We start from the raw sequence: 27868 nt of genomic DNA on the forward strand, positions 1-27868 counted from the left end.
TATCATTGATACATAATGAGCAACAGGACAGATGACTTAAGGCACTGTGCATATATACTGTGCACTGTGCATATATGCTGACTTTTTCATAGTTGATACAGAGGATCTGTGACCACGCTGGCTGCTCCTCATGCAGCTCCCTCTATTGTCACACAGCCAGCAGAACACAGCAGCTCCCTTCTTTGTCCTTTGCACAGTAGAAGGGGGCGGAGCCTTCGAGACACTGGCAGATGAGTCATGTCTGCTGCTGCCTGTCTCTCTGGTGCTGCACATAGACAGCAGAGCTAGTGATATGAGGGGCGGGGCCACTGCAGCATACAGTATCCATGGCTGACAGTAATGCTGTCCAATAATGATGGCTGGGTGGCACTCGGCGATAAGAGGACCTGGTTGTACTCACTGCCGAGCCCCCCCCCCCCCCCCCTTAAACCAGGCCCTGCTGTCCACATAGGGTTCAGTGTATTGATGGGGCAGAGATCCCATGGAATGGATGTCTTAAATACATCCTCACTGCACAGCTGTGATGCTCTGAGCGCTCCCAGATCTGGTGCCCTGGGGATGTTGCCATGATCTGCAAGAATAACAAAATAAAGAGGAATTGTTATGAGTCCTGAGGAGCGAATCTGGGAAGAACAGGAATAGATATACATATAGCATACAACAATAATCTCCTTAGCTGACATGTTCATCGAGAGATATAGACCCTTCCTACTGTATTATTAGCAGCATCAGAGAAATGATGCTCTGCAGGATCCGCCCACTGCCCAATACAGCTGCAGATACATCACATGTGGCCGGGACTACTTCCTCTCAGCAATGGCAATGCCTCCCTGTGACCCAGCTGTAATGTCCCCAGCAGCAGGGCGGTATGTGCTGCTGTCAGGTTATAGGGCCTCTCGCTACCAGTTACTATATCTCTGCTTGGAGCATATGCGACTGTATGCTATGTACAGTGGTGTCTCATGTGAGTAGTAACTGACCTCCTCACAGCGCTCCCTGCTGATAGAGGCCCTGTAGTTCATTTGTTCCCAGAGATTATCCTTCATTTTCATGAATGATGGTATCTGCTTTTTCCAGCTCTCCCCCAGCACCCACGGCAAGATGTTCTATTTTGGTACTTTATCTTCCTCCTCCACGGCGTTAGCAAGGAATCTATTAAAGAAAAGACAGTGTAGAGGTTCCTGTATGACAGCTATTACATAGCACATGGAAGTAGATACATCTCCAGTGTAGACAGTTTGTAAGATCTAAGCATTATAAGATGTCAGTTCCCTTCGCTGCCAACATCCCTGGGTACATGTGTCATGTGTCCATCTTGACCCAGCTGTAAGAACCCCAGCAGGGTGGTATGTGGCAGGCGAGTCATGTCTGCTGCTGCCTGGCTCCCTGGTGCTGCGCACAGGCAGCAGACCTAGTGAGGGGCGGGGCCACTGCAGAAAATGGTATTCATGGCCTCAGAGATAAGAGGGCCTGGTGGTACTCACTCCCTGAGCCCCACCCCCCCCTTAATCCAGACTCTGCTACTCACAGATTGATGCAGGTCATTGGTGGGGCAGAGGGGCTGTGCTGCTGTCAGGTTATAGGGCCTCTCGCTACCAGTTACTATATCTCTACTTGGAGCATATGCCATGTACAGTGGTGTCTTATGTACGTCTCATGTGAGTAGTAACTGACCTCCTCGCAGCGCTCCCTGCTCACGGAGGCTCTGTAGGCCATTTGAGCCCAGAGATGGTCCTTCATTCTTATAAATGATGGCATGGTTCTTCTATCTGTCCCCCAGCACCCAAGGCAGGATCTCATATTTTGAGGCGGTATATTCCTCCTCCACGGCGTTAGCAAGGAATCTATGAGAGAAAAGACAGTGTAGAGGTTCCTGTATGACAGCTATTACATAGAGCATGGAAGTAAATACATCTCCAGTGTAGACACTGTGTATGATCTGACCATAGTGGGACATGTGTGACGCTCCTAGAAACCGCTTACAATAGATTGCTGAGGGATCATCCTGTATAGAACATTTTCAAAATAAATGTACAGATTCGTACCTGTTAATATGCTTTCCTTTACTTCTCCATAGCAGCACCACCCCTGGGTATATTCCCTGATTGGGTAGGAGACCGGAAAGAAAAAGACACTGGCCCCATGTAAGTAACACCCACTGTGGCCGGTGTCTTCCACTTTTCTAGCTCTTATAAAAGTAAAAAACTCACATGTGGCCGGCACTACTTCCTCCCAGCAATGGCAATACCTCCCTGTGACCCAGCTGTAATGTCCCCAGCAGGGCGGTATGTGCTGTATCTCTGCTTGGAGCATATGCTACTGTATGCTATGTACAGTGGTGTCTTATATACGTCTCATGTGAGTAGTAACTGACCTCCTCGCAGCGCTCCCTGCTGTCGGAGGCTCTGTAGGTCATTTTGCCCAGAGATGGTCCCTCATTTTAATAAAAGATGACCTCTTCTCTTCTTTTTCCAATCTTCCCCTAGCGCCCATGGCAAAATGTTATATTTGGGGGCCGTATTTTCCTCCTCCACGGCGTTAGCAAGGAATCTATGAGAGAAAAGACAGTGTAGAGGTTCCTGTATGATAGTTAAGAATATTACATAGCACATGGAAGTAAATCCATCTCCAGTGCAGACAGTGTGTAGGATCTCAGCATTATAAGATGTCAGTTCCCTTCGCTGCCAACATCCCTGGGTACATGTGTCATGTATCCATCTTGACCCAGCTGTAAGAACCCCAGCAGGGTGGTATGTGGCAGACGAGTCATGTCTGCTGCTTCCTGGTGCTGCGCACAGGCAGCAGACCTAGTGAGGGGCGGGGCCACTGCAGCAAATGGCATCCATGGCCTCAGAGATAAGAGGGCCTGGTGGTACTCACTCCCTGAGCCCCACCCCCCCTTAATCCAGGCTCTGCTACTCACAGATCGATGCAGGTCATTGGTGGGGCAGAGGGGCTGTGCTGCTGTCAGGTTATAGGGCCTCTCGCTACCAGTTACAATCTCTCTCAGGGTTGCCTACTTTTGAAAAATCATTTTGGGGAGAAAATTAAAAGCCAGGGGGCGGGCCTTGCGTCGCCTTGTGGTATTTTGATAAGTATGCAGCCAAATTGGATTTGTGTATGTGTGTATTTGAAAGTGGCAAAGAAATCACCTACACATTTTATTCAAAAGGCAAAGAATTTTTATATTTTAAAATAAATAAATAATATAATTTGAACCAAACATTAAATAACATTAACAAAAGTATAAATAACTATTTAACAATAAGTACTTAGTTTTAAATAAAATCTCTAAATAACCAAAAATTCACAAAACTGTGCGCAAGAGATTTCAATCTGATATAAAAATTTAGATATTCAGAAGCAATAGCAGCTTCACATATAAAGTACTGTAAACAACTTGTATAAAGTGCAGCCTCAAAAATTTACAAGAATCAACACCCAAATCAAGCAAAAACACACAACACCACTGATTTTTTTTTTTTTTCTGTTCGCGTGATTTCCTCAGTTGATATCCTGCAGACTTTGCTTCAGATAAAAGCTCTGTGGAGGGTTGAAATTGGTGACAGTTCATGTCAGTAAACAAATTAAGTTAGCATTGCAACAGGCTTTTTAAAGTTCCCTCTGTTGCCAAATTTTCCATGGCCTCAGTCTTTACTATACGGACCAAGCTGAACACACGTTCAATTTCAGCATTGCTTTGCGGGAGGACAAGGAGATTTTGCCATTTTGCATAATAAAGGAATCTTTGGGTTCCCAGTTATTGGATGCGTGACCATACTGAGTTCATGCCAGATGCAATCCACTCTTTCAATACCTTCATCTGGGAAATTTCTTAAGGAGGACTCAGGCAAGTCAAAAACACGGTATTCAGAGAATACTTCGTGTAATTTTTGCATCATTGTATGCTCAACCACTTGAGGAAAACGTTGTGCCAGCACTTCAAGGTCTTCAAATTGTGCTTCCAGGCATTTTCTGTAATCAAAGACCTTCATTGCCTTTACTACCTCATCACTCAAGAGAAACTTATTTTTCATGTATGCTAAAGTAGAAGCATAAAATTCCCTTACTTCCTTAAAAAATGTTCTGACTGCGCTTGGTTCTAGAGAAGAGCAGGTCCTGATGTAGTAGCAAGTGGTAAAGCCAATAAACAATTCTCTGTCTTCCAGTTGCATATCTGGGTCACAAAAATCTATGCCCACAAGGGCTTCTAAAAATTTAGCAGCTTTAACGAGGTTGGGTTTGACCAATTAGACAATAAGTATTCTGTATAAGTCTAATAAACACTCATGCAATTTGTGCACAAAAGGGGAACGGTACTGAAGTACAATGTTGGTTTAATTGAATGAACCAAGTACTGAGTGAAGGAAGAGGAGATATAACTGTTTTTGCATCCTCAAACACTTCACAGAGACTTCCAACTGGAAGCATTTTCAGCACTCTCTCAATACAGGGATGCAGACTAAGCCACCTGGTTACCCCATGTTTCAGGATTTTAGAATACTCAATTTCTACAAACTCAGTCATCGCTTTTAGAGTGTGTATTCTTTTAGCACTGTACCTGAAATAGCGGTTACGTTTAAAAAGAAAAGAATCCGCATCAAACGAAAGTGCATTGTTTCCTGACATGGGCAACCTTCTGTAAAAACGGAAGGATTCTTCCCTTGGATTAAAGTCTTTACAGACCTGTATCTACCCATATTAACAGAGGCATTATTAAGACGAACCTCAATGCAATTTTTCCACGGAATATGATTTTTTTTCTCAAATACCTTGTGAACTGCATTAACAATATTACTGCTTGTGGCATTGTTGCAGACAACTAGATCAAGGAGTTTGGGTTTTACTTTCCCATAAGTGTCAAAATAAGACACCAATATGGGAAATAACTTCTCCGAATCATTCCCACCATCTAGTGCCAAAGTAAACTGTAAATTCTTTAATGCCTCTATGACCGGTTGTGAACAGTGTGGAGCAAGAGCATGATTAATGATTGCAGAGGATTCTGTTCTACCACAACCATATTTTTGCACAGAAACCTCACTGGAATTTGGCATCATAGCTCTCATTAATTTTCCCACATGATCAGAGGCAGCAATAGAGATGTTGTGCTCAATAAGAAAACCGGTACAAAGGATTTCCGCATGAATAACTGCATTTTTGTCACGTGAGGTATTTAAGAAGCTATCCATCTTTTTGCTTGTTTCCCGAGCGTCTGATATTTTTTGGTGTTTTAGAATTTCAATATGGCGTTTACAGTCATTCAGGCCACCGTGCCCAAATCAAAATCGTGGTTACAGGCAGTGCAGTAAGCGTCATATTTTCCACGTGTGGATTTTTTTTTAACACTGGGTAGCTTTGGGTTACTTTTTGTGTAAATTCACAATAGTATTTTTTTTTTTTTTAGCAGACATGTTTTGCATTTCATCCTCCATTGAACTGCTGCAGGAACCCTTCTCATACCAACAAATACTCTTTCAGATCCCGGCTGATGCGTATGAAATGATGCCTTTTTTTTCACCCCAGCCGTGGCCCTTTCTAACCTCCTCTTGAAGATTCTGCCCATGGGGATAACCCGGCAATCAAAATTGCGCAGCCCCAGCACTGATTGCATCTTTTCTAGGGTAACCTTGCTTGCTCTAGCACAGTCGCCTACCTCGCTGGAAAGCGTTTCCACCTTGTCAGCCGGCATCCTGCACTGCATCCTCACTGTCTATTTCAATTCCTAGGTAAGAAATGTAAGGTAAGTTTTGGGGCTCTCTGTCTTTTCAGCAGCAATGGGGAGCCCAAAATCACGTGGACCGGAAGCTCCCCTCTGCACAGCGTCTCCTTCTCTGAAGCGTGCTGGCCGGCTTCTGCTCCTCTCTGGCCGATTTGCTGGCTTTTTAACTGCCTGCATGCTGCATCTGGAGATGGCCTGGACTTCTGCAATTGTTTGCTCAATCTCCATGCTCTCTGCCCCGGGCTGCTATGGAACAGAGCTGCCGGAGGTGTCTGTGTGTGTCTTTGTCCTAGCTGGGGGATGAATGAGCTCTGCCCCCCTGCTCTCAACTTTTAACTCCGCTGCTGGCTTTCAGTGGCCTTCTCCCTTGCTAGGTGTCAAGAAGGGGACCGGCCAGCCTGGCTGCTGCCATTTTGGCCCCCTACGCTCCCTTTAGAGGGTTAACATAGTGATAGGGGGTGGATACTACAGAAAACTCTGTAGTAATAATGTGGACAATTCTTTTTTTAATGTATTTTAAAAAACCTGAATGAGTTCTATATAGGAGCACATAAAGAACATACACAGATTACCAATAGAACATGATCATATGTAGTAAAAAAAGACAACTCAAAGGTCTAAAATAGTGCAATTATCATTGATAAATAATGAGCAACAGGACAGATGACTTAAGGCACTGTGCATATATACTGTGCACTGTGCATATTTGCTGACTTTTTCATAGTTCATACAGAGGATGGCTGCTCCTCATGCAGCTCCCTCTATTGTCACAAAGCCAGCACAGTAGAAGGGGGCGGAGCCTTCGGGACACTGGCAGATGAGTCATGTCTGCTGCTGCCTGTCTCTCTGGTGCTGCACACAGACAGCAGACCTAGTGATATGAGGGGCGGGGCCACTGCAGCATACAGTATCCATGGCTGACAGTAATGCTATCCATTAATGATGGCTGGGGGGCATTCGGCGATAAAAGGGCCCGGTGGTACTCACCGCCGAGCCCACCCCCCCTTAAACCAGGCCCTGCTGCCCACATAGTGTTCAGCATATTGATGGGGCAGAGATGCCATGGAATGGATGTCTTAAACGCATCCTCACTGCACCGCTGGCCTGTGATGTTTTGAGCGCTCCCACTCCCAGATCTGGTGCCCTGGGGATGTTGCCATGATCTGCAAGAATAACAAAATAAAGAGGAATTGTTATGGGTCCTGAGGAGCGAATCTGGGAAGAACAGGAATAGATAATAGCATACAACAATAATATCCTTAGCTGACATGTTTGGGGAAGGTGTAGGCCACAAACCATGCAGAGATCTAGGCTAGGAGGAGACAGTTTATTTGCACAATGTGGGCAGTTCCTATAAAAAAATAAATAAACAAGTCTCTGTTGGGAGTTTGGGGACGTAACCCATAGTGAGGGCTGCCATTAATTAAAACTACTGATTTGTAGGAGGAAAAAATACTGCTTGATGTTATTGTAAATAAAAAGTAGTTAACAAGCGATGTTGGATTTATGCTGCAATATTGCCAACATTAATATCACATATGAGTAAGATATAGTATAGTATATTGTGATATACTACTAAGACCATCGAGAGATATAGACCCTTCCTACTGTATTATTAGCAGCATCGGAGAAATGATGCTCTGCAGGATCCGCCCACTGCCCAGTACAGCTGCAGATACATCACATGTGGCCGGCACTACTTCCTCTCAGCAATGGCAATGCCTCCCTGTGACCCAGCTGTAATGTCCCCAGCAGCAGGGGGGTATGTGCTGCTGTCAGGTTATAGGGCCTCTCGCTCAAAGGCGTAGCTACGGTGGAGCCGGTGGAGCACAAGCTCCGGGCGCAGACATGTCACCTGGCGCCGGAGCTCTGCCACCGGCTCCCCCGCCCTGCTCGCCCTCTGTGCCCGGCATCAGTCACTGGCGAGAGGGACGCCGGAGGCAGGGATGCGCCGCGCCGGCGCCATGACGTCACGGGGAGGGGGGATGCTGGGGAGTCCAGAGGCGGACTGGGCTGCTGCCGGTCACATATAAGCGGCCGATAGTAATAAAAGATAGAGCACCGGCAGCCCAGTCTGTGCTGTTCTGCAATACAATCGGAGGCTGCAGCTAGTAGCTCCGCCTCCCTGAGCTTCTCCAGGACCCTCACAGATGAATCTATTGTACAGCAGGGCATGCAGCTGACTGGCTGCACCGCTGCGGAAGACAAGGCTGCTGTGTGGGAGAAGCTCGGGGAGGCGGAGCTACTAGCTGCAGCCTCCGATTGTATTGCAGAACAGCACAGACTGGGCTGCCGTTGCTCCTCTATCTTTTATTACTATCGCCGGGTGCAGACTGCACTGCAAGCAGCGTCTACAAGATGAGAATTGATGGATGGCAGAGGGAAGCTGTATGCTTCCCAAAACTAATATGGTGGAGTCCTGTCCCGCCACAGCTGGAGAACCGCTAAACCCCTTGCTGGAACCAGGTAGGTTGTCCCTGTGTCACCCCACTGTCACTGTCCCTGCACCATCCTGAAGTCGCTGTCCTTGCGTCACTCCACCACCTCTGTCTCTGAATCCCCGCTGACCCTGTGTCCCCATAGTTACTGTCAGTGTCCCCGATATCCCTGCATCACCCCACCATCATTCTCCCTGCTGATTCTGGGTCCCCATCGTCAGTGTCCCTGTGTCCCCGCAATCCCTGCGTCACCCGTCGTCACTGTCCCCACAGCACTCTACTGTCTGTGTCCCTGCACTGGGGTGCGAAACATGCCCTTGCTCCGGGCACCGTAGAACCTATCTACACCACTGCTCTCGCTACCAGTTACTGTATCTCTGCTTGGAGCATATGCTACTGTATGCTATGTACAGTGGTGTCTCATGTGAGTAGTAACTGACCTCCTCGCAGCGCTCCCTGCTGACGGAGGCTCTGTAGGCCATTTGTGCCCAGAGATTGTCCTTCATTTTCATGAATGATGGCATCTGCTTTTTCCAGCTCTCCCCCAGCACCCACGGCAAGATGTTCTATTTTGGTACTTTATCTTCCTCCTCCACAGTGTTAGCAAGGAATCTATTAGACAAAAGACAGTGTAGAGGTTCCTGTATGATAGCTAAGAATATTACATAACACATGGAAGTAAATACAACTGCAGTGTAGACAGTTTGTACGATTTTAGATTTCTAAGATGTCAGGTCCCTTTGCTCCCAACATCCCTGGGTACATGTGTCATGTATCCATCTTGACACAGCTGTAAGAACCCCAGCAGGGTGGTATGTGGCAGGCGAGTCATGTCTGCTGCTGCCTGGCTTCCTGGTGCTGCGCACAGGCAGCAGACCTAGTGAGGGGCGGGGCCACTGCAGCAAATGGCATCCATGGCCTCAGAGATAAGATGGCGTGGTGGTACTCACTCCCTGAGCCCCACCCCCCTTAATCCAGACTCTGCTACTCACAGATTGATGCAGGTCATTGGTGGGGCAGAGGGGCTGTGCTGCTGTCAGGTTATAGGGCCTCTCGCTACCAGTTACTATATCTCTGCTTGGAGCATATGCTACTGTATGCCATGTATAGTGATGTCTTATGGGAGTAGTAACTGACCTCCTCGCAGCGCTCCCTGCTGACGGAGGCTCTGTATGACATTTGTGCTGAGATTGTCCTTCATTTTCATGAATGATGGTAAGTTTTTTTCCACCTCTTCCCCAGCACCCACGGCAAGATCTCGTATTTCAAGGCTGTATTTTCCTCCTCCACGGCGTTAGCAAGGAATCTATGAGAGAAAAGACAGTGTAGAGGTTCCTGTATGACAGCTATTACATAGAGCATGGAAGTAAATACATCTCCAGTGTAGACACTGTGTATGATTTTAGAATTCTTAGATGTCAGTTCCCTTCGCTGCCAACATCCCTGGGTACATGTGTCATGTATCCATCTAGACCCAGCTGTAAAAACCCCAGCAGGGTGGTATGTGGCAGGCGAGTCATGTCTGCTGCTGCACACAGGCAGTTAACCTAGTGAGGGGTGGGGCCACTGCAGCAAATGGCATCCATGGCCTCAGAGATAAGAGGGCCTGGTGGTACTCGCCCCCTGAGCCCCACTTACCACCCCCTTATCCAGGCTCTGCTACTCACAAATCAATGAAGGTCATTGGTGGGGCAGAGGGGCTGTGCTGCTGTCAGGTTAGGCAGGGCGGTATGTGCTGTATCTCTGCTTGGACCATATGCTACTGTATGCTATGTACAGTGGTGTCTTATGTACGTCTCATGTGAGTAGTAACTGACCTCCTCGCAGCGCTCCCTGCTCACGGAGGCTCTGTAGTTCATATGATCCCATAAATTGTCTTTCAATTTCATGAATGATGTTATATTTCTCTTACATCTTTCCCCTAGAACCCACGGCAAGATCTCATATTTTAATGCCTGATGTTCCTCCTCCACGGCGTTAGCAAGGAATCTATGAGAGAAAAGACAGTGTAGAGGTTCCTGTATGACAGCTATTACATAGCACGTGGAAGTAAATACATCTCCAGTGTAGACACAGTGTATGATCTGACCACTGTGGGACATGTGTGACGCTCCTAGACAACGCTTACAATAGATTGCTGAGTGATGATCCTCTATAGAACATTTTCAAAATAAATGTACAGATTCGTACCTGTTAATATGCTTTCCTTTACTTCTCCAGAGCAGCACCACCCCTGGATATATTCCCTGATTGGGTAGGAGGCCATAAAGAAAAAGACACTGGCCCCATATAAGCAGCGCCCACTGTGGCCTGTGTCTTCCACTTTTCTAGCTCATATAAAAGTAAAAAAACATATTACGAAATATACATGTACCAAAAAAATATCTGGGGTGGGAATACAGTATATGTGCTGCCATGGAGAAGTAAAGGAAAGCATATTAACAGGTAAGACTCTGTCATTTTCTTTACCTCCACCATGGCCGCACCACATCTGTTACATCACTGGCAGGGCCAATATATATGTGTTTTTGTATTATCACTGCACTAAGAATCTTTCTTCCAAACTTAGACACCTGCACATCAGCTATAATGCTTAGCAAACGTATGCACTGAGGCCCAACCTGCGGCCTTACAAAGTTCGTCAATGGGTGCAGATTCTTTCTCTGCCCAAGACGTTGCCATTGTAGAATGCACCTAAACTCCTATGGGTGGCTCCAACTTAATTTTATACGCTTCTGTTATACACGATGGCGATAGTAGGCTTCGGCGCACCATCCGCTTTGTTCTTTCCCTCCATTAAAACAAGGAGGAGTTTTGATTTTCTAATTGTAGCCGCTCTGTCCACATAAATCTGAAGGGCTGACTAGATCTAATTGATTAGATTTCTCTTCTTTCTCGTTCTTCGGGTTTGGACAAAATGAGGGTAAAACTATTTCTTGATAGTTGTCACTATTCTGTTGCATGTCGTAGCTAATAGATCCACCTGTTGTCATTCAGTTCCCATTCTCCAGGGCTGACTGTATGCCTACATAAGAAGTCCGCTACCTTGTTTTCTTTTCTGGCTATGAACACTGCCGCAATACTTAGCACCTTTCTATCTGCCCACTCCAACAGATACCTTGCCTCTTTAATCCTATGAATACTTTTTTGTTCCTCCTAGATTATTTAAATAGGCAATTACTGCTCTGTTGTCTGATTTTATAACCAGCTCTTTGCCTCCCAAGACACAATGGAGCGACTGGCAAGCTAAATAAGCCGCTCTTATTTCTGTCACATTTGTGTGAACAAGTGGAAAGGTTATCGGCGTTCCCAGGGGAGTGCCCAGTTTATTCATGGGGATGCCCATAAAACACTGGGCATTCCCATGATGCCGCCCCCTACATGCGCAAATACACGCAAGCGCAGACCCCAGAGCACCTTCTGCCATTTTTCTAAACCCCATTTCCTTTGTTTTTGTGCATTGTTGAGTCATGTGACCTTGTTTCCACGTCCAAGGTGCAGCTTTCTGGCCTCAATTCTTCCACAAAACCACTTCTGGCCAGACTTCTCCCAACAGTAGATGGGTGTACTTTGGTCCCACTGGTTTCTGCCAGTTCTCAGCTGATGGGAAATAGGCATGTCATGTTCTGTGCTCAGACTTGCCATGACCTGAAACTATCTTCCACAACCTCAGCTTTGCAGCAGAGTTTGGTTGTAGCAGAGGTTGATATGGGCATGGTTATCCAGAGAGAAGGAATGAGCCAGAGTGTGTAGCAATTCCAGAGGCAGAGGACAGAGGGACAGAATGGTTAGCTTTATCAGAGGGCCAGAGCGGGCAGTGATACCAGAGGCACAGTGACAGAAGGGGTAGCTGTATCAAAGACAGAGGGACAGAGTGGAAAGTGATACCAGAGGCAGGAGACAGAAAGGGTAGCTGTATCAGAGACTGTATCTGATACAGCTACCTGCTGTAGCTTTCTGATGCCTGAGGGCCAGAGCCGGTAGCTGTATCAAAGGTAGAGGATAGAGGAGGCAGTGATACCAGGGTGGGTACCTGTATCAAAGGCAGGCAATAGAAAGCCAGAGCGGGTAGCCGCATCAAAGGAAGGTGACAAAGTCAGAGTGGGTAGCTGCATCAGCGGCTTGGTGTGGGTATCTATATCCAAGGCAAAGGACAGAGGGTCAGAGCGGGCAATGACACCAGAGGCATGGGTCAGAGTGGGTAGCTGTATCAGAGGCCTGGGGCGGGTATCTGTATCAAAGGACAGAGGGTCAGAGCGGGCAATAATACCAGAGGCATGGGTCACAGTGGGTAGTTGTATCAGAGGCCTGGGGCGGGTATCTGTATCAAAGGACAGAGGGTCAGGGCGGGCAATGATACCAGAGGCATGGGTCAGAGTGGGTAGCTGTATCAGAGGCATGAGGAGGGTATCTGTATCAAAGGATAGAGGGTCAGAGCGGGCAATAATACCAGAGGCATGGGTCAGAGTGGGTAGTTGTATCAGAGGCTTGGTGTGGGTATCTGTATCAAAGGACAGAGGGTCAGAGCGGGAAATGACACCAGAGGCATGGGTCAGAGTGGGTAGTTGTATCAGAGGCTTGGTGTGGGTATCTGTATCAAAGGACAGAGGGTCAGAGCGGGAAATGACACCAGAGGCATGGGTCAGAGTGGGTAGTTGTATCAGAGGCTTGGTGTGGGTATCTGTATCAAAGGACAGAGGGTCAGAGCGGGAAATGACACCAGAGGCATGGGTCAGAGTGGGTAGCTGTATCAGAGGCATGGGGAGGGTATCTGTATCAAAGGACAGAGGGCCAGAGCGGGCAATGACACCAGAGGCATGGGTCAGAGTGGGTAGCTGTATCAGAGGCCTGGGGCGGGTATCTGTATCAAAGGACAGGGGGTCAGAGCGGGCAATGACACCAGAGGCATGGGTCAGAGTGGGTAGCTGTATCAGAGGCCTGGGGCGGGTATCTGTATCAAAGGACAGAGGGTCATGGCGGGCAATGATACCAGAGGCATGGGTCAGAGTGGGTAGCTGTATCAGAGGCATGGGGAGGGTATCTGTATCAAAGGACAGAGGGTCAGAGCGGGCAATAATACCAGAGGCATGGGTCACAGTGGGTAGTTGTATCAGAGGCTTGGTGTGGGTATCTGTATCAAAGGACAGAGGGTCAGAGCAGGCAATGATACCAGAGGCATGGGTCAGAGTGGGTAGCTGTATCAGAGGCCTGGGGCGGGTATCTGTATCAAAGGACAGAGGGTCAGAGCGGGAAATGACACCAGAGGCATGGGTCAGAGTGGGTAGTTGTATCAGAGGCTTGGTGTGGGTATCTGTATCAAAGGACAGAGGGTCAGAGCGGGAAATGACACCAGAGGCATGGGTCAGAGTGGGTAGCTGTATCAGAGGCATGGGGAGGGTATCTGTATCAAAGGACAGAGGGCCAGAGCGGGCAATGACACCAGAGGCATGGGTCAGAGTGGGTAGCTGTATCAGAGGCCTGGGGCGGGTATCTGTATCAAAGGACAGAGGGTCATGGCGGGCAATGATACCAGAGGCATGGGTCAGAGTGGGTAGCTGTATCAGAGGCATGGGGAGGGTATCTGTATCAAAGGACAGAGGGTCAGAGCGGGCAATAATACCAGAGGCATGGGTCACAGTGGGTAGTTGTATCAGAGGCTTGGTGTGGGTATCTGTATCAAAGGACAGAGGGTCAGAGCAGGCAATGATACCAGAGGCATGGGTCAGAGTGGGTAGCTGTATCAGAGGCCTGGGGCGGGTATCTGTATCAAAGGACAGAGGGTCAGAGCGGGCAGTGATACCAGAGGCACAGTGACAGAAGGGGTAGCTGTATCAAAGACAGAGGGACAGAGTGGAAAGTGATACCAGAGGCAGGAGACAGAAAGGGTAGCTGTATCAGAGACTGTATCTGATACAGCTACCTGCTGTAGCTTTCTGATGCCTGAGGGCCAGAGCCGGTAGCTGTATCAAAGGTAGAGGACAGAGGAGGCAGTGATACCAGGGTGGGTACCTGTATCAAAGGCAGGTAATAGAAAGCCAGAGCGGGTAGCAGCATCAAAGGAAGGTGACAAAGTCAGAGTGGGTAGCTGTATCAGAGGCCTGGGGCGGGTATCTGTATCCAAGGCAAAGGACAGAGGGTCAGAGCGGGCAATGACACCAGAGGCATGGGTCAGAGTGGGTAGCTGTATCAGAGGCCTGGGGCGGGTATCTGTATCAAAGGACAGAGGGTCAGAGCAGGCAATGACACCAGAGGCATGGGTCAGAGTGGGTAGCTCAGAGGCCTGGGGCGGGTATCTGTATCAAAGGACAGAGGGTCAGGGCGGGCAATGATACCAGAGGCATGGGTCAGAGTGGGTAGCTGTATCAGAGGCATGGGGAGGGTATCTGTATCAAAGGACAGAGGGTCAGAGCGGGCAATAATACCAGAGGCATGGGTCACAGTGGGTAGTTGTATCAGAGGCTTGGTGTGGGTATCTGTATCAAAGGACAGAGGGTCAGAGCGGGAAATGACACCAGAGGCATGGGCCAGAGCTGGTATCTGTATTAGAGGCAGGACATAGAAACCAGAGGAGGTTGCAGAGTGAAGGGACAAAGTGCTGTACTTGCATGTAAGTGATATAATTCAGTGATGTCACCGGATCTCCCCACTGAGCATACGGTCATCTGACAATATGTCAAATTGAGAGTACAGGCACAGATGACAGGAGGGGGGTCATTAATGACCCATGGGAGTCATTTGTCATTTACACCATAGACATTGGGCAATATTTTAAACAATATCGCTCAGAAGGGACAAAATGAGCGATATAATTTATTACCCAGTGTGTATGCTCCTCACCTGTATGTTTTTCATTATTTTTTTTTAACATCCTTGTTGGCACAGAGGGAGAATATAATAGTGTGTGTAATGAAGCATGACGAGTGAGCGCGTTATACTAACTAGGGTCCATGTGGAATACGTAACTACGGTCATATTGTAACCACTTTACATCCTAGGCCACTTCTGTGCCCGGATTATCTTTGCAGCAAATACAGGGCCTGGTTCTAATTTGCACGCAATATTCATACAACCTTGAAGCCTTGTCTATGGCCATAAGTGCCACCTTGCCCTTCCCAACCACACAGCACAGCAGAATGACGTGAGTGCCCTGGCTCCAGCCATAGACTGGTTCCAATGCTCATTTACAGATACAGTGCAGAACGGCTCAGCAATAACGGCACGCAGAGGCTGTCACTGTAGCACAGGCTGGTCTGGTGCCAATCTCAGTGTGCACAACATGTTGCAGGAATCCCTCTCCGATATATAGTAATAAATAATGTAGTTGGAGTTTTCTTATCCAGTATGAAACCTCAGGACCCGCAGAGTCCTCATTTATGTGGGGTTATATCTCATCACTAATACAAAGTCACAATGCTACAGGGCAGAGCTCAATGGTAGGTAGTATGCCAGACTTTGGGGGAAATCCAATTGGCCATAAGATTTTTACCACAGAAAAACCGTGCAGCCCTCGCACCCACTTTTGGATTACTGATGGTATGCACACCCCCGATTCCCGTGCTATCCAATTAAATAAAAGTGGCGGTAGGGTTTTCAGATTTGAACATACTTTTGGAAACTAGAATCAGGGCGATTACAATGCTGCGCGCTGTCAAGGGGGTGTGTCACTCTGCCCAAAGGGCGTGTCTAGCTCCACATAAGGGTGTGCCTATGCTTAATTACTTCTTGTTGTGAGAGATTTCTATATAACATTAGTAACAATAATGTATTATGGGGTTTCTGGTTTTCAACTATATATATTCACTGTGATATTTATTTTCTTCTCACTCAGCACAATATATATTATACATGTGATGCCTATGCAATAAATTCCAAATGCAATTTGACCTTGTGTGAAATCATCCCTATGCATATAAGTATGTTTCCTGTATATTAAATGTTGTTATATTGTGAACACTGACTGTCTAACTTGTAGGCACTACCTAAATTTATCGAATGTGCTGTTTTACATACCAATTTAGCATTATCCAAATCATTATAGACACCAGATACTCTATAGATTGTAAGCTTGCGAGCAGGGCCCTCCTACCATATTGACTGTAACTACCCAGTTTGATTTTCCAATTGTAAAGCGCAACAGAATTTTCTCAGCTATATAAGAAACTGTTAGTAAATAAATACTCTAATTAAACAAATGTGTTTAAAGATTATTATTACATTTTATTTATATGGTGCCACAAGTGGTGTGCAGCGCCATACATATAGCACACAGAAAAACAATACAGGATGCACAGAACTAAGCATAACTGTGAAAGATGAACTATAACCGAGCCCGAGTAACAATAAGCAGCACAATTCTTAGTACACAATTCAGCTAAGATGTAGGGAAGAGATGCGGTATACATGGTAGGTGAGTATAGGCCCCCATACACTAGCCGATTTTGGTCAGATTTAGGCCAGATCAGTCGGATCTGGCCTAAATCGGCTAGTTTTGATGTCCCCTCAGATCCAATGCGCGGTCCCGTGCGCATCGGATCTGCGTCGGGTGGTCGGACCAGCTGCACGTCCGACAACCCGACTTGGGACCTAGTGGGGCGGTGCGGCGGTGGAGGGAGAAGGGGGGGCTGGGGACGCTGCGAGGGACACAGGCGGCATAGAGCCGGGCGGGGGGAGCCGGGAGCAGTCAGCACTGAATAAAAAAAAAAAAGCCCATACAATGAATGGGCGGCCTGTGATTGGCTGAGCGCTCTCTCAGCCAGTCAGCAATTGGCTGAGAGAGCGCTTAGCCAATCACAGGCTGCCCATTCATTGTATACAGTAGGCTTTTTTGTTCTAGCACTGACAGATCCCGGCTCCCTCTGCCCGGCTTTATGCCGCCTGTGTCCCCCGCAGCGTCCCCAGCCCCCCTGCTCCCACCAGCAGCCCCCCCCCTGCTCCCCGGGTTTTTTACATGTGATAAATCGAGACGATTTATCACATGTAAAAAATGGCACATCAAGTGCCAATCTAATCAAGCTCCCCCGGGGAGCAGCCGGGGAAGCTCAGGGGGAAGTCGGGGGCGACTTGTCCTAAGGACAAGTCGCCCTAGTGTATGGGGGCCTTAAGAAAGCTGTGATTAAAATGCAAGAAGAGTGCTGTGATAACAGGAGGGAAGAGGGCCCTGATCAAAGGAGCTTACATTCTAGAGAGAGGGGGATTACTAGCACAAATTCTTACTCTAAAGGCCCCCATACATTAGGCCGACTTGTCTGAAAGACAAGTCGGACCTAATGTCCTCTGAGCTCTTCCGGCAGCTCCCCGGGAGAGCTCACTACAATTTGGCACTTGATGTGCCATTTTTCACATGGGATAAATTGCATGTGATTTATCCCATGTAAATTCCCGGGGAGCTGCAGGGGGTCTGGAGTCCAAGCTGGATGGGGTCCAGGGCGGGCAGGAGTCTCCGCAGTGTCCGGCTGGATGGTCACTGCGGAGACCGTGCGGTCAGCGGCGGCAGTGTTTTGAAAACAATTCAAACTATAGGCTGGCCGCTGAGAGAGGATGCGCTCTCAACCAATCAGCGACCTCGTTGATGATTGGCTGGGAGCGCTCTCTCCCTCAGCCAATCAGCGGCAGGCCTATCGTTTGAATTGTTCTCAAAACACTGCCGCCGCTGACCAGCGCAGTGTTTCTGCAGAGCTGCCCCGGACCCTGCACTTGCCGCCCACCCCGCCACCCCACTACCACTACAGACTAGGTCCCAAGTCGGGTGATCGGACGTGCAGCAGGTCCGACCACCCGACGCAGATCCAATGCGCACGGGACCGCGCATCGGATCTGAGGGGCATCAAAACTAGCCGATTTTGGTCCGATTTCGGCCAGAGCCGACTGATCTGGCCGAAATCGGACCAAAATCGGCTAGTGTATGGGCAGCTTTAGCCACCACTGCAGAAGCATGGGTCGGTGCACATCAGTACAGATAAGAAGATCCTGTGTGATCATGTGCTTCTGTCTCTCTCCTCTTCATCTTTACACTGGGGAGGGAGCGGCTGGGAGGCTCAGTGACTACTGGGAGGGGGAGATGGCTGCTGGAATATGTAGTTCTACCAGCTGCTTCCTCTAGGGGTGAGGGGCACACGCACACACTTAGTCAATCAGAGACACTCTGGATCCCGACTCTGGAGATGAAGACACTGCTTGAAAGGTGAGCAATTACTGACTAATTCAAGTGGAAACTTTCAATTTCTTAATTAGTCTTTAAGGCCCCCATTTATCATTGATCACATTTACAATGTGATCTGGGCGGAATATTACCGCCCAATGCGATCATTTCGGCCGAATGTATGATCTGCCAGGGACAGGGCTCAGAAAGGAGCCTGTAGCCGGAAGCCGGGGGGGTCTGCGCATGCGCGGTTATGCGCTGACCCCTCCGCGACCCTGCTGACCGCACTGCCGCTCGAGCAGTGCGATATGTAGCCATTTGCTACAATGGGCTATCGCCATATCAGAATGGCGATAGCCCACGGGTGCGATGCCGGGCTGCCCAACGTTTTCGGGGATTTAACCGCAAATATTACTTGATAAATGGGCCCCTATAGGAGGGGGGTGCCAGAACAAGTCCTGGTGATTGTTCCTATAATTGACACTAATACCCCTTTTACACTAACCCTGCAGACTCTGGTTCTTGCACGGGAGCGCAAAAAATCCCTGGTTGGCAGGAGGTGTAACAGGTCTAAAAGGGTCATAAGCCGTGTCGCACCCTGCTTGGAGCAGAATCCCAAAAAAATAAAACATTCTCTAGGGATGCGCAAAAATACTCACATTTTGGGCATAATTCAGACTGATTGACAAATTTGTTTGCAAAATGGGCAAAACCATGGTGCACTGCAGAGAGTTAGATTTGGGTGAGTTATGTTTCTGTGCAGAGTAAATCCTGGCTTCTTTATTTTTACACTGCAATTTAGATTTCAGTTTAAACACACCCCACCCAAATCTAACTCTCTCTGCACATGGTACATCTGCCCCACCTGCAGTGCACATGGTTTTGCCAATTTGGAGAACAAATTTGTCCTGCTATTAGGTCTGAATTAGGACCTTTTGTATCCTGGAACTGAATAGCAAAACACCACGCATGAGAGGTTTTTTAACTTTCCCATCATCAGTTTCCCATCATCATGCCCCTGTGTGTGTGTGTGTGTGTGTGAAAGCGCTCAGCCAATCAGAAGAGAAGAATCGTCATCATCTGTTAATATTTTGTTCCCAACCACAGGGTGAGCACGCTCTTTCTGCAACTGTTGAATCCTCTCCATAGTGGAAACTTAAAATGCCTCTGAATCTACATAGGCATAGGAGGTGCACAGGAGCAGTAGGAAAAGTGTGATTTATACACAAAATAATGATTTAGGCCAACACGATACATTACTCATGCATGAGGCCGGTCTGTGATGAAGTCCTGCTACTATTTCTATGTGCACGCCATTCACAGGGTGATTGACAGGAAGTAGGCATCTGGGGGTGGGAACCGGCTGTTTAGTGGGAGTGCTAAGAAAAATGCAGGCGTGCCTAGGAAACCGCTGGGAATGTGAGGGAAACAATAGGCATGCCTGAGCATGTTAGGGGAGGGTGTGTGACGTCAGCTCCAGGCCGGATATGTCTTTCCATCGCACCACTGAGTAAGTCCGGGGCTACGTGGCCCTTGCGATGAGGGGACACAGGAGAGCAGAAGGGGTACAGACATGGAGAGAAGCACATGAGTGTGATGGACAGGAGGGGTAATATACATGGAGGGGACACAGGACAGTATAAGGCAGGGCTGGGCAATTGCGGCCCTCCAGATGTTGAGGAACTACACATCCCAGCATGCCTTGCATCAGTTTCAGCATGGCCACATAGCAAAACCAGCAAAGCATCCTGGGATGTGTAGTTCCTCAACATCTGGAGGGCCGCAATTGCCCAGCCCTGGTATAAGGGGTACATACATTGGGAGATCTACAGGGGTGTGACATACAGGAGGGGGTGCAAACATGGAGAGCACAGGGGGTGACCTACAGGAGGGGGTAATATACATGGAGGAGAGAAGGGTTACATACATGGGGAGAAGCACAGGGGGTGACGTACAGAAAGGGGGAAATATACATGGAGGGGACACAGGATAGTAGAAGGGGTACAGACATGGAGAGAATCACAGGGGGTGATGAACAGAAGGGGGTAATGTACTGAAGGGGGTAATATACATGGAGGGGACACAGGATAGTAGAAGGGGTACAGACATGGAGAGAAGCACAGGGGGGTGACCTACAGGAAGGGGTAATATACATGGAGGAGCCACAGGAGATAAAGGTACAGACATGTTGACTGAAGAACTATAATAGGAAATCAGAGAGATGAACAGAGGATTTTATTGTACAAAGAACATACAGGTAATAGGTTGTGGACAGATTCACAAGGATTAACCAAAGCTGAATAAGTATGGCCAGAATCCAGTGAACCTATCCCTGCTATTACAGCTTCATGCGTGAAAGTTCTGGCAGCCATGTTTATGTAGCATACGCTGGGGTGAGGCTGCTGCATAAGTGTAACAGTAGCTACTTGACCAGTCTTGGTCACAAAAACAGCCACCGTCTGCTTGGCCACGCTGCAGTCATGTTGGAACTTCTGTGGTGGCCACCTTCAACTGGGCCGACTTGTTTAGTCTCGGGGTCTAAACTGTAGATTCAAAATCCATCGCCACTGATGGTCTCCCAGACATTTGAATGACCGCCATCACTCCTGACCAGCATGCTGCAGCAATACATCACCCAAGCCTCCTCCTACTCTGGAATCAAGTACTACTTCAGTAACTGGGCTAGGATTATGCTGGCATCCCACTCAGTTATTGTCCACATGGCAAATGCTTCGAAAGCTAGACATAGTTTCACTAGCAGCCAACAGAAGGCAGTGTTTTGGTGGCACACAGACACCAGACATATATAGATGAGAGAGGACTTTAAAGCGATGCACAATGAGAAATAACAGCTCTATGTACACTGATATTTGGTATTATATAGGAAAGGAGTCTGTGCAGTGATACATGATGAGGGATAACACAGCTCGCAGCAAATTATTATATCAGACGAGACAGTTCGATGATATATGATGAGAATTGGGATCAGTAGGATTCTTCGATAGCTAGGATGCCGGCAGTCGATATTCTAACCCCGGCTTCCTGAATGCTGGCAACACTGACAGGGGCCTAGAAGGTAAGATCCCCCCCTTAATGACTACCGCCTCCCCAGGTGGGGCTTAATCCCATACCTCCCAACTTGTAGAGATGTGGAAAATGGGCGCATCCCGAAAAGGGGGCGTTGCCTATGCAAATGAGATTGCATCATATGCAAATGAGGGTCACGCCCCATTTTCGCCCTATTCCCTTCCGCTGGGGGGACTCCCGAACTAACCCCCCCTCCCCCCGCCGCGGGACACCCACGAAAAATGGGACAGTTGGGAGGTATGTAATCTACCCCCCCCCCCCTCCTCTCCCTAGGTGGTGCCTTACCCTAAAACCTCCCCTCACGCAGCGTAACCCTAGCCTGCAGCCTAAACACAACCCCACTGTATGTGCCTCAACTTAACCCCACCATCCCCAGCTACATACTCACCTGACAGCCAGATGTCAGGATTCCGGCACTGGTGTCCCAACCCTGGTCAGGATTCTGGTGTGGAGATCCTGACTAGAGGGTTCTCGATTGCCAGCTAGGGCCGCCATCAGAAATTGTGGGGTCCAGGACTAACTCACAATGAAAGGGCATAGCCACACAATAGTACCCATCGGAGGAACTGACCTATGGGCTACGAAGACTGCAGCCCTCACCCCCCCCCCCCCCCCCCTCAGATAAAATCGGCCACTGCGGAAGTGAGCACTGACTATTTGAAGTCGTACCTGTCAGTCACAGTCACCACAGGCCATCCCATTGGGCAGTGTTTCCTCCCTCAGGAAACTGCCAGTCTGCTCTGTGATAAGCAGATAGCTTGCTTCCTGAAGCCACTCCCTGCCTTGCTGTGCAGCCCAATTTGGCTTCCATGGACTGCAGTTCATAGAAGCTGAGTGTTTGCGCATACACAGTCACATGGTGGTGACTGTACCGGTCTCGCCGCCTGCCAGATTCATTATGCAGGAGCTGGGACTCAGGTGGTGGCTGCGGCAGCAGGGGCTCTCCTCTGGCAGACTACTGATTACAGGTAGGTGCCACCACTGCAATCAGGTGTGGATTGGGATGAAAATCCAACCCAGCAAACTTCTGGAAGCAGCCCTAATGGATGCAGGGGCTGTTGAGGGTGGGTTTTTTCTGCAGTGGGGTAGGATCCCTCCACGTAGGGCACGATTCTGAGTTGGACTGTGTCCTTTGCTGCCGTTGCATCTCAGCTGCTAATATGGTAATGCCATAGTGCCCATCCATGGTGTACATTGTGCGTCCGAGTATGCCCACTCTCTACAGACACTGCAATCTTACATTGCGCATATTTAGGCGCCACCGACAGTCACACCATTTAATCTTAGGGCGTGATTCAGACCTGTGAGCAAGGCTGTCATTGTTTCAGATGGGTAAATACTGGCTGCTTTATTAGAATTTAGATGTCAGTTTGAACACACCTCACCCAAATCTAACTCTCTCTGCACCTGTTACATCTGCCCCGTTTGCAGGGCAGCATGGATTTGTACATCTGCAAAAATTGCAGACTTGCGGTCAGTTCTGAATGAGGCCCTTACACCAGCCTTGTGCTTGGTGCAGACCTGTCCCTGCCCTCCAGTGTGAGCAGTGTAGCATCTCTGTACACAACCACTGTCTACAGTACACCCCTGTCACCCAATAATACCATGCTGCATCTGATTAACCATATCAGGAACCTACAGATGTGTCCCTGCTTATGCTGCCTATAATCGCCTGTGGCAATGCGCAGACACGCTGAACCGATATCAGCAGTAAGACGTGCCCAGTCGCAGTATGCAGCCAAACCATTGATTTCGGCATGTTCCCGCAGATAGCTGCTTTACAGCAAACGACAGAAGAAACAGACAAGGAAAACAGACATACAGTGGGCTGAGTGACATAGGGAGAAGACAGACGCACATGAGAAAAGACAGAAGAAAAATACAGGTAGGAGAGAGAGAGCCATGCCTGGCCATATGCATGCCGGATGGCGGCCAACAGTCGGGATTCCAATGGTCAGTACTCCGACATCAGGATCCTGACTGACAGGGGCTAGTCTCCCTCGTTGGGGTCCACGACCTCCATTGAGGAAGAACAGAACCTGTGGCAAGTGCAGCGAGCCTGGAAGGGGCTTCATTGCGCTCGCCCCCGTTGGAGTACCGGTGGTCAGTATCCTGACTGCTGGCCGCCATACCACACCCAGCCATATAACCCAGGAAGTGCTGGAAGTAGGGTACGGCAGGGCTCCTAGAAGTTCTGCAGGCACCGGCACTGGTGTGGGCGCGTCCCTGTTGGAGTACCGGTGGTCAGTATCCTGACTGCTGGCCGCCATACCACACCCAGCCATATAATCCAGGAAGTGCTGGAAGTAGGGTACGGGTGCGGCTCCTAGATGTTCTGCAAGCACCGGCACTGGTGTGGGCACGTCCCCGTGCAGTACAACCTCTCTGGGGGAGTATGGGTCACAGGGTCGATACTATGAAGGCCAACCAATAAAAGACGACAGAGCTTAGGTCGACATATGAAATAGGTCAACATGGCTAATGTCCACAGGGTCAAAGGTTGACACACGCATTAGTTTGATCATCAAAAATTTGACATGAGATTTTTACTGGGTTTTTTTGTCCCAAATTTTGACGCCAGGCGAGGGGACGCGGTACACTCATACGGTGTCCAAGTCGACATATATCGTACACCATATCGGTGTACCGTGTCCCCTCGCCTGGCGCACTACGCTCCGCACACTATTATATTCTCCAGGCCATAGCGGGTGGTAGGGTAGGAAATACCATCTGTGTTGAACAAAAAAAACGTGAAAAACTCATGTCAACCTTTTGACGGTAGATCTTCCCATTTTTATTTAATGCTTGTGTCGACCTTCCAGCCTATATTGGTCGACCTAATGTACATATGTCAAACTTCATAATGTTGACCTATAATTTTTATAAATGGAGTATTTTTTTATTTGTCAATAGTACAAACTATTAGCTATTAAACAGAGAAACCCCCCCCGATAAGGACAGAATAAAATGAATACATGTAATGCATCTGCTTATAAACAGAGGGGGCCCATTAGGCCTTATTCTAGTTCACTCTTTCTGACAAAATCCTTCTAAAGGTGCCCATAGACCATCCGTTCTGTACTATGAGATGCGCGCTCCCGCACATCTCATCGTACGGTACAAAAAGCTACACATCGCATCGGATCACAGTGCATGCACAAGGCATGCACTAGGGATGCGATCCGATGCGATGCGTGCTAATTAAGTGCCAAACGGATCCGTTAAACGGACCGTGTATGGGCACCTTAAGATGGACAAAACCATGTGCACTGCAGGTGGAGCAGATGTAACATGTGCAGAGAGAGTTAGATTTGGGTGAGTTATTTGGTTTCTGTGCAGGGTAAATACTGACTGCTTTATTGTTACACTGCAATATAGATTTCACTTTGAAGTAAAACCCCACCCAAATATAAATCTCTCTGCACATGTTACATCTGCCCCACCTGCAGTGCACATGGTTTTGTCCATCTAAGAAGGATTTTGTCAGAAAGAGAGAACTAGAATAAGGCCCATTGTTCCAATATATATAGTACCATCATGAGATCACAGATAAAATGTTATATGCATGTAATAAGCAGCGAAGGAAAATACATAAATATAAAGGCACACATCTCAAAGGAATACAGTTTCCTCAGTACGCAAATCCCAGAATAATGGAATACGGATGTACAGTATGAGGAACAGGAGTGATATCTGTATAAGTGACCACATAAGCATGCCTCCAATCTGCCGGGGTTTGCTTTAATCACACAGTGCACTGCCTGCATGTACATCATTTAGGATTATTAACCCCCTTACCCTCATTGACCGTACCTGACCTTTCACTGACATACCTGTCACACTGTCAGAGGAGCAGCACACTGTACTGCAGGGGAATGAGGGAACTCAGGGAAGGTGCAGCTGCAGGCCTGCCTGGCCTGCACAGGGGAAGAGGAGGAGCCATGCCAAGCAGCAGAGGAAGGAGACAATACATGGGAATGTGTAAAAACCAGAACTGGATCAGGCTCCAGAGTGCCAGACCGGACAGGCTCAATTCATCAATCTCTGCCATTCCGAAGCTTGTAGAGTCCTGTCCTGGGGGTGGGGTGGAGACACCCCATATGGTGAGGGTGTGATCTCTCCTTCCCCCATCTCCCCGATGATAGCTGTCACAGGCACGGACAGGACACCAGACAGGCACCTCCTGGACCAGGCACTGCATGCTCCAGAATGCCAACCTCCTCTTCCCACAGTAGCAAGGCCTTGTGGCTGGCAATTGAATCAAAGTCAGTAGCACTGATGCATAACTCCCAATCATGGTCCCGTTCTATTGGGACGGTCCCACCTGGGGCCGACAGTATCCAGCAGGGGGGGGGGGGGGGGGGGCAATTGAGCAAAGCAGTGGTGAATGGTGCAAAGCATCTATTCCCAGAGACTGGGGGCATGGCCAGCAGCTCACGGGGCCACGGCCATGCCACCACAGTGGCGAAAATGGGGCTTGGGCATACTTGCCTATCTGACCCTCTCCATGCGGGAGAAAATGCTTTGTTCCTGGACTTCCCCGGTAATGTATGATTGCCAGGACCTGTGGGGAGCTAGGTAAAGGTGTTTCACCACAGGTGATGGCAATCACACATTACCAGGGAAGTCCAGGAGCAGAGCATTTTCTCCCGAATGGAGAGGATAAGGTAGGCAAGTATGGGCTTGGCCTTGCGAGAGATAGCTGCAAGCATATGCCATGCACCCTTGCTGCTAGGCCATGCCCCAAAAAATTTAGCCACTCGCCTATGGTGAGGTATGCACACATCAGATTATGACTTTGCTGTCCTGAGAGTCATCTATGTAAAGTTATATAGCGATATATACGGGATGCGGTCATTTGGTCTACTGCATTATGGTCGACAGTCATTAGGTCGAATCCATTAGGTCGACATGCTAAAAGGTCGACATGACTCTAGGTCGACATGGGAAAAGGTCGACATGATTCTAGTTCGAAAGGTCATTAGTTCGACAAGGTCATTAGTTCGACATTGTCTATGTCGACATTCACAAGGTCGACATGGAGTTTTTCACTGTTTTTTGAGCCAACATGTGCCGACAGGCGGTATTTCATGCCCTACCATCCACTAGGGCATGGTGGGAGAATAAAATAGTGCCCGACGCATAGCGAGCGCAGCGAGCGATGCGAGGGGATGCAGTGCACTTTAACCCCTTCCTGACAGAGCCAGTTTTTGCGTTCCTGACAGAGCCCTTTTTTTCAAATCTGACATGTATCACTTAAGTGGGGATAACTTTTTTTTGCTTTTACTTATCCCAGTGATTTTGAGATTGTTTTTTCATGACACATTGTACTTCAAGTTAGTGGTAAATTTTCGTCGATACAGTCTGTGTTTTTTTGTGAAAAATACCAAAATGTCGGAAAAAAATGGAAAATTTTGCGATTTGCAAAATGTTAAATTTTCTGCTTGTGAGACAAATAATCTTACCACTCAAAATAGTTAATAACTAACATAGACCATATGTATACTTTATGTTGCCATCATTATTTCAACCTCATTTTCATTTTTTTGGACACTAGGAGGCTTAAAATATGAATAGCAAATTCTCAAATTTTCAAGAAAATTTCAAACTCTGATTTTTTTAGGGACCAGTTCAGTTCTGATGTGACTTTGAGGGACTTGTATGTGAGACACCCCCATAAATGATGCCATTTCAAAAACTGCACCCCTCACAGTATTCAAAACAGCATTTTGGAAGTTTGTTAACCCTTTAGCTGTTTCACAGGAATTAACCCCTTCATGACAGAGCCAGTTTGTGCCTTCATGACAGAGCCCTTTTTTTCAAATCTGACATGTCTCACTTAAGTGGGGATAACTTTTTTTTGCTTTTACTTATCCCAGTGATTTTGAGATTGTTTTCTCGTGACACATTGTACTTCAAGTTAGTGGTAAATTTTCGTCGATACAGTCTGTGTTTTTTTGTGAAAAATACCAAAATATCGTGAAAAAATGGAAAATTTAGCAATTTGCAAAATGTTAAATTTTCTGCTTGTGAGACAAATAATCATACCACTCAAAATAGTTAATAACTAACATAGACCATATGTCTACTTTATGTTTCCATCATTATTTCAACTTCCTTTTAATTTTTTTGGACACTAGGAGGCTTACAATATGAATAGCAAATTCTCAAATTTTCATGAAAATTTCAAACACTGATTTTTTTAGGGACCAGTTCAGTTCTGATGTGACTTTGAGGGACTTGTATGTGAGACACCCCCATAAATGATGCCATTTCAAAAACTGCACCCCTCACAGTATTCAAAACAGCATTTTGGAAGTTTGTTAACCCTTTAGGTGTTTCACAGGAATTAAAACAAAGTGTAGGTGAAATTTCAAAATTTCTTTTTTTTTGCAGAGTTTCAATTTTAATACATTTTTCTAACGAATACAGTAGATTTTACTAGAGAAATGTGACTAAAAATTGATTCCCCCAATTCTTTTG

At 47.7% G+C, this 27868-nt stretch overlaps 1 long non-coding RNA gene across 1 annotated transcript; it reads right to left on the reverse strand.

Moving 5' to 3' along the window:
- Window positions 1–25397, reverse strand: LOC146007575 (uncharacterized). Its single transcript, XR_014444357.1, has 8 exons — window positions 25219–25397; window positions 9978–10149; window positions 9298–9466; window positions 8601–8772; window positions 2375–6885; window positions 1675–1844; window positions 981–1152; window positions 1–571 (listed from the first exon to the last, which is right to left on the reverse strand). It is a non-coding gene; the product is annotated as an uncharacterized LOC146007575 (long non-coding RNA).
- Window positions 25398–27868: the final 2471 nt, after the last annotated feature.

This window comes from Crinia signifera, chromosome 6 (genome assembly GCF_055691185.1).
Source record: "Crinia signifera chromosome 6, ASM5569118v1, whole genome shotgun sequence".
In the NCBI taxonomy this organism is placed as follows: Eukaryota; Metazoa; Chordata; class Amphibia; order Anura; family Myobatrachidae; genus Crinia; species Crinia signifera.